A 7,800-nucleotide genomic window follows, 5' to 3' on the forward strand; every position below is an offset into this window, starting at 1 on the left:
TTGGCACAGACATACACACACAGACACACACACACAGTCATACACACAGACACACACATACATGCACACACATTGGCACAGACACACACACACAGACACACACAGTCATACACACAGTCACACACACACACACACAGACACACACAGTCATACACACAGACACACACATACATGCACACACATTGGCACAGACACACACACACAGTGATACACACAGACACACACACACAGTCATACACACAGACACACACACACAGACACACAAATACACACACACAGACACACACACACAGTCATACACACAGACATACACACAGTCACACACACACACACAGTCATACACACAGACATACACACAGTCACACACACACACACACAGTGAAGACCCGCCAGGCGTAAGAGGCAGCCCGCTGGCTGACAATGTAAAATTCCCTAATTATTCTGAGACCGTCAGCCTTCCTGGCCTACTTAGCGTCTATAAAGATGCAGCTCCAAACCCTTTCATCAGTCAAATCGTGCAGGTATAATGAGCAGCTGACAAGTTACAGCAGAAGTGAATCAATCGACACAGTTTCCTTGCTGTACAGTTATGGCATTAGACGTAACTCTTGATTGTAAACTCTCAAATGGCTCTGACCTTCTGCGTTACTGTGTGGTTAATTTTCAGGTTAAATTTCTATAGCTCTGTAAAATCCATAACTAGTCTCTGAACGGCAGAAATTTACCCTCCTGCTTGCCACACATCAATTATACAATTTTCTGAAAATCTGCCACAGGCCTAGTGGGGATGTGGCAGTGATGAGATCAGTCTGTGCTCTCAGGGTCCTGACAGTTAGTCACAAGAAGGCCCGCAAAAAAAATCAACATTTGCTCCCTTCCCCTGTCTGAACCAGGCAGAGCCCACGGGCACTCAGTGGACACAGTAAGTAGGTACGTTGTCCCCACTGGACAGATGCCCCCACCTGGCCCTTATCAAAACTCACAGCCCACACCCAATCCCCACTCTCTCCTCCCCCCAAATGCGTTCCCACCAGCACACACTGAACCTCCCCAGGCCTCTAATTTCCTTCCCTCCGTCTGTCCCTGGCTCACACTGAAGCCCATTCTCACTAACATTCGTAATCTTTACCTAAATTCTCCCTCCACCTTCTCACTCGAACTGAAACCAGTTTTCCCAACCTCATCCCCCAGCAAACCTAAAACCAAAGCCACCTCTGTGGCGGTCCCGTCTCTCCAGGAGAAGAGGGAAAGTGTGTCTTCCCTCTGTCTTCTCGCCCCTTGAGCCTGTGCCTCCCCAGCAAGACCCCAGATCTCAGCACCTGTGACTCGGTTAAAGGGAACTTCCCCTGAGAGGCTAGAGGCAGCCACCAGCCCCCCCTCCGGCAACTTTTCAGCCTCAATAAATATTAGTTTCTTGCCTTCTTCTTACTCCCTAATCATCTCGGTTAGCATTAATTCCTCCTCTGCTCTGCACCCGGGTTTTGTTTTTACTTTAACCACAGTGCTTTTTCTTTCTGTCTTGGAATATAATTAGCTGTCTGTGTACCTGTCTCTCCACCAGATTAACTCCCTGACCACAGGGACGGCATCTCGCTAAGGCTTTCAGTCTTCCTGCCCAGCACACCTTCGCCTAAACCAGGCAAAGTGCTGTGGTGTGTGCTCTTTTGTGCAACAGGATGGGGGGAAGGCGTTGGTCTATAACCTGAGTTATTGGGAGGAAGGGTCCTGGGGAACAGGTGGCACTGAGGCAGAGAAGCAGAATTCAGTGGGACAAGAAAATTAACATGAGAAAAAAAATTGAGACTGTATCTTCAAGCCACCTAGTGCAATAAACTTGTTCATACGCTTTGTGAAACAAGGCAGTTTTATAGGTAGAATTTCCGGAGTGTGCAAACGTGTTGAGGCCCTATTCTCTGTTCCTGAGGCTGCTGTAGGCACCAGAAAAGCAAAGACAAATGAGAGACGTGTCGGTGGCCGCCGTTTCTCAGCCACACACCACAGTCAATGTTTATTTTTACCTAATTCTATCTTTGGGAAAGCAGTTTCTGTGTGAACCCTGGGGACACAGTACTGACCATTATTTTCTGGATCTGCTGAACAATGCTCAAAGTGAAATGCATCGCACTTTTATAACAGCATTTCTCAGACTTTTCAAGTATTTGAACACAGAATCAGGAAATAACGATATCATATCTCCATAATAGACATTTTCTTATTTGACAATGTGAATGCTACTTTCTTTGCATTATTAGTATTATTGCTTATTATTTTGATGCAGCAATCATCTGATTTCTTTTCTGAATGTATTTATCTTAGTTCGTTCTTTATGAGGTTTTTGTTTCTAGTCCTTATTTTAAACATTGTTATTGTTATTAAAAAAGAAAGAAAGAAAACTAAAATACAGGTTAGTCTCAGATCAGTGAATGCAGAAGAGGGAGCCATCAGGCCATTTCAAGGACCCGAGCTGCTGTTAATTTTACCCAAGCTGCAGCCTTTCTCTGGTTCATGCCCGTTCCTTAGTCTTTTAAAGAGCGGGGTAGGTAGGCATGGAGGCTAAGGACAGTGCTGGCAGGGAGGTGAATTGGTCTAATCTTTCTGGAGGATATTTGGGAGTAAGAATTGTAACCCTTAGAAATGGACAATTGTTTGACCCAGGAGCAATGTTTTTAGGTAGAACAGTAACAAACGGACTTACATAGCCATTTTCCTACAAGGATGTTCGAGCCAGCATTGTTATCATAGCAATAAACAACAAAAAAGTTGGAAAAAAAAAAAGAAAGAATGATATCATAAAATAACTAAGTATGTGACTTTACAATAAATTACAAATCATCATATGTTAAGTTCTAGGTAAGGCAAGCAGTGTTGGCCAAATATAAAAATATATGTGGAAGAAGAATATAAAATTTGGCTAATCCTAATGATTGACTTCAGTGCTTCAGCTTATTTGGAAAAGGCTGTGTCTTTATGAGCAGGCATCCAGGCTCCACTGAGTTTCATACTGAGAACAAAGCTTCAAGGAGGCGAAAGTTTGGTGAGTTGAGCGTCCCACCTACGAGTCACTTCCAAGCCCCGCCTGACCTTTACAGTCCTCGTCTTTGAAAGCCAATGTCCGCGTTTCAGCCGTCAGGGGGGTTTCCCTGGAGGCCATTGACTGGGCAGCTCCACTGAACAAGGTCCCGAATCCCTCTGGGTCGCCTCTCTGAGAAAACACCGCCTTCCGTTCTGCGGGGAATGGACAAATGTCTTTAGGGCAGTTCGTCAAAGTCACCTTGATATTGAACACTTGCATTGGTGGTTCGGAACCCTAAGAAAACAGTCATAAAATCATTGCACGGAAGGAGTCAGAGAATCCAGAAAGCAGGTACTGATTGTCTTCTGGAGAACGGCAGAAAACAGGGGGGTTGGAATGAGAAATTCCTGAGTTTTTAGTGTACGCCACACACCACGTGGAGCACTTCCACAAATGTGATTTTATATATCCTTCTCGATATCCCTGCAAGATGCTTATTCTCTTTTTTTAATTGCTGAGGGAACGAAGCAGAAGTAAACACGCCCTCGACTTCATACATCTTGCAAACTGTGAGTGGCAAAGCCAACTGAAGGATGCTACGTACGCTGAGAAGCGACATCGCATTCTCCCGGAGATTCTCGGGGATGGGCAGTATTATTGTCACCATTTTTAGGTGAAGAAACTGAAAATTAGCTAGAATAAATACCTTATCTAAGATCATGCCGCAAGAAGCAGCAGCAAAGCCAAATTCAAACCCACATCTTTCTGTGCACACCACGGTCAATTCCACGCCAGGGCGGAGCTGCGATGTGCAAAACTAAGGCAGTGAGAGGCCCGGCACCGGAGATGCAGCACACAGGGGCAGGGTCAGCATACTGGCTTCCAGGCTTGGTTCTCTCATCTTTAGCCCTATATCTTGGGCAGGTGGAGTCATTTCTCAAAATGAAGGTAGCAGAATTGTTTGTCTTGTAGAAGAATGGTTTTAAAGTTAAAATGGGAAAACAGAGTGGAAGCTGTGTGTAAATTGTAAAAATATTATGCACGTGAATTAACATTAACATCAGTGCACGCAGTCCGAGCAGGGAGAATGTCCTGTAACCTCGGGGAAATAAGGCAGGAAGGAGCACGCAGAGAAATCGGATTATTCTAATCATAAAACAGAATGAAGCAAAATTACCCACATCGTGACATTTCACACTGAAGCTGAGAGTCTGTAATCATTTTCATTGCCTCCAGGAAGGCCTTACGTTATGTCTAAATCTATATCAGAGAACAATGCTATATCAATATTTCAAGGTTAGTTATTAAATTTAATGATTGTGAGCATGTGTGCATGTGCGTGCATGTGTGTGCATGTGCGTGTGTGCATGTGCGTGTGTGGTTCCATCATTTTGAAAACACATCTCCTGCCTTAGGATCAGTCAGAGCTAATGGCCATGACAGAGCTCTTCCCTAAGAGAGCCTGGTCTATTCAGCACTGTCTGAATCTATTTTTAATAACAACAAAAATGATACTCAAAGCAGTGTAACTACCGTCTGTCACACGCGATGCTCGTAGATCCTCTGAGAGCCCAAATCCCCAGAATCACATGTTTTGTTTATGAAGTATTAAAAAGTCTATTCTTAGATTGTAACTTAACGTGGTCTCACTGAATAGCTTAATCCCAGTGGGAGATTCTGTGCACACATGTAATTATAGGTGACCTGCACAGAGGGCAGGCCCTTGTACCGCGAGGGAAGGGCAGGCGTGGACCGGGGTGAGACCGGAGCTTCTCAGACGGGCTGCCCCGCAGGGTGAGCTGTGCACAAACGGCTTTGGGAAAGCACTGACACTGACCGGGGTGACAGAGGTGTCACATGAAGGTAAGAGCATCTCTAACCGGGATGGAATACAATGGGCCTACAGTTCTAAGTTCAGTGTCAAGAAACCAGGATTTCAGTGCTGTCTTCTTGTCCGTGCAGCTTTAAAAATTTCCCTCTTTTGGGCTTCTGTGTCCACAGTCCTAAGTGAACACAGGGATTCCTACCGGCACACTTTAATGATGGCTTTGAACTCAAGTGGGGTCACATCTGTGGAAAGGACTGTGTGAACAAATACTTCATTTGTTGGTTGGTTCCTCCATTTATTTCACCGTATATTTAGGACTTCTCGTGTGCAGGGCATCCCCAGCGACACCCAGGCTGCCGGTCCTGGGCACTAACGTTAGGGAGCTCTGCTGGGAGAGCTGCCTTGCACAGCTCACTGTGGCCAGGATCACCAGTTCCTGTCCTGGGCCTCGCGGGGGTGAATACGCGGCTTGCTGCCTGTTATACAGTGGTGACACGGTCCCCGGAGATGTCAGTCTGCCATTCTACCGTCAAGCCCAGTGTGGCATCCAGTTCACAGATTGGTGCCCCCCAGGCTCCCAGGCGGCCATCCAGAACCTGGTGGAGACCCAGCCTGGGTGCAGAGAGCTGTGTGTGGAGAGCAGCCCCCGCAGCCCCACTGAGGCCTGCGCTGGCGGGGACCACAGCTGTCACCTGATTTGGGCTAAGCAGGTGGCGTTTAGGGGTGCACGGGGGAGCAGAGGGAGGCGGGAGAGCTTTCTGAGCCCCGGGAGGACGTGGCTGCCTCGGAGAGGATCCTGAGAGGTGGGAGTTGTCAGAGCTGAGGGAGAGGATGAGTGACCTCAATTCCACACCGCGTCGCCTCGGGACGCTGCCCTGTTGGTTCCGTGAACCTGTTCACTGTGGGCCACGACTGTCAACGACGGTGCTGTTTCCGTTATACGTGCGTGTATAGAGAGAGTAAATGTTTCACACTCTTTCTCTGGGGGAGGGGCAACCCTCCACTTACCATAAAACCTCAGAAGGTCAAAAAGGTCCGTGCACCTGGAAAAACGCGGCCACTGCGCGTTTGTTCACTCCGAGGGAGCCTGTCCAGGGAAGGGAAGGAATAACAAGGGGAAAGGCACGAGAAAGGAACTTAAAATTTGTAAAAATTGAAGTTCGGAAACAAACCGCACTTTGAAAGATTGAAGGGCGCTCCCCGGAGGACTCCGCCCCCTGCGCACAGCCCAGAGCCCGGAGCAGCGCAGCATCTGCACCTGAGCCGAGGGTTGGTGCACGCGGCGCCCCGAGAAGGTGACCCGCAGGTGCGGACCGAGCCTCTGCAATCACTGCCCGGGCCAAACGCCGTCGGAGAGGATGGACCTCAGGTTACTCCACACGTTCTGGTTTTGTCATTTTTAAGATTAACTCTTACCATTGTCTGAAAAAAATCTGAGTTCTCTGAACTAAGGCTTCGGGTGCGGGGGCCCACACCTGTAACCCCAGCACTCTGGGAGGCCGAGGGGGGTGGACAGCCCTGAGCTCAAAGGTTCGAGACCAGCCTGAGCCAGAGTGAGACCCCTTCTCTACAAAAAAAAGGTGGGCATTGTGGCGGTGCCTGTAGTCCCAGCCAGTCGGGAGGCTGAAGCAGGAGAACCGCCTGAGCCCAAGAGCTGGAGGTTGCTGTGAGCTGTGATGCCACCACACCCTACTGTGTCACTCTTGCTCAGGCTGGCCTTAAACTCGTGACCTCAAGTGATGTTCCCACCTCAGTCTCCCAGGATAGAGGTGGTTTTTAAAAATTCAATGCTTAGGGTGGAGCCTGTGGCTCAAAAGGGTAGGGTGCTGGCCCCATATGCTGGAAGTGGTGGGTTCAAACCCAGTCCTGGCCAGAAACTGCAAAAAAAAAAAAAAAATTCAATGCTCAGCTCCACCCCAGAACAACTATTTAAAATCTCTGGAGGTAAAATCAAGGCACCAGTTTTGTTTTTGTTTTTTAATTCCTCGGATGTTTAACTGTGTGGTTACAGCTGCTGGGTTGAAAGGAGGCGAGACCAGGAGGGAGGAATTGAGGTAACAAAGGCCGCAGGGGATGAGGACTCTGTGCAGATTGAAAAACAGCAGAGATGCATGAGTACTCCCTAAGTGTAGAGAAAATTCCAGAATGTACAGCAGCACAATTCTAAAATATCTTTATGCAAAGTTTGAATTCAGAAACTTTGTTAAGATTTTACATATTAAAAGTTAAAAATAATTCAATAAGGATGGGAACATACTAAAATTAAATACAAACAAAAATAAGTGAGTCTCACCAAAAAGTATTACATAACCATGAGGGAAAAAAGTCCATGGAAGTTTAGAGCACAGCGCCTTGACTTAAACAATCTCAGTTTAAGACACAAAAAAGAACTACCTTTGCAAAGAAGTACTGAGCTCTAATCGATTTCTTGATTGTGGTAGCACAGGTCTAGCTATTTTGAAACAATGTGTGCCTATTATAAGATTGTGCAAAGAAACATCGTTTTGTTTTAGGAACCAGAGTTTCCATTACAGCAGAAAGGAGTTACAAATATGGCCTGGAGGAAGATAAGGAAGGGCTCTGAGCGCCTGGACGGCAATTAGAACTATCAGTAAAAATTCACACACACCCCTTCCAGAATCCCATGGCTGAGACACCTCATTGCAACCAGCACACTGGGAGCCCACGTCTTCATTTCTGATACATCCCCCTGTAACGCTGCATGATTCCCGGGCGACTAGAGGAGCAGTTCAAGACCAGCCTGAAATATCTTGTTGCCTAGAAAGTACAAATTTTTTTTTTTTTGACACATCAAAAGGAAATAAAGGCATAGAGGAGCTCCTGCTGGCTGAATCAGGACCAATTTATCAAAATAGATAATGACAGGAATAGGGAACACTGAGAGAGGGAGAGAGATGTGGATAGAGTTAGAAAAACAACATTCTACAACTAATTGTAG

This window comes from Otolemur garnettii, unplaced genomic scaffold (genome assembly GCF_000181295.1).
Source record: "Otolemur garnettii isolate 467f Iridium unplaced genomic scaffold, OtoGar3 scaffold00084, whole genome shotgun sequence".
Lineage (NCBI taxonomy): Eukaryota > Metazoa > Chordata > Mammalia > Primates > Galagidae > Otolemur > Otolemur garnettii.